Raw genomic sequence first — 295 nt, 5'->3', positions numbered from 1 at the left:
CTAATTAAATTGTCAAAATTGTTAAAACACAAGCTACTCACCACAGGCATAAGGCATAGTGGTTATTTAGATTTAAAGATTATTTAGATTACAAGATATATAGCAACATTAAACAAATAATTTGAGCTATGTAACTTAGAAAAGAAATATTCTCATGAAAGACCATTCCTTAGTATTAAAAAGAATAAAATGGACTCTTTGTCCTAGGACCACTCAAACGGACATTCTGAAGAACACAAAGAATACTCACTAAATAGTAATGAAAGTATGAAGTTGTGTATGGTACTTTGATTTA

At 28.8% G+C, this 295-nt stretch overlaps 1 long non-coding RNA gene across 1 annotated transcript in view; it reads right to left on the bottom strand.

Annotated features, from left to right (window-relative positions):
• The window catches only part of LOC106869175 (uncharacterized), a 15,368-nt gene that overhangs the window by 5,256 nt on the left and 9,817 nt on the right, over nt 1–295 (bottom strand). The gene's annotated exons all lie outside the window — the stretch shown is intronic.

This window comes from Octopus bimaculoides, chromosome 5, assembly GCF_001194135.2.
Source record: "Octopus bimaculoides isolate UCB-OBI-ISO-001 chromosome 5, ASM119413v2, whole genome shotgun sequence".
NCBI classification, from domain to species: Eukaryota; Metazoa; Mollusca; class Cephalopoda; order Octopoda; family Octopodidae; genus Octopus; species Octopus bimaculoides.
This window is presented reverse-complemented; position numbering and strand designations above follow the sequence as displayed.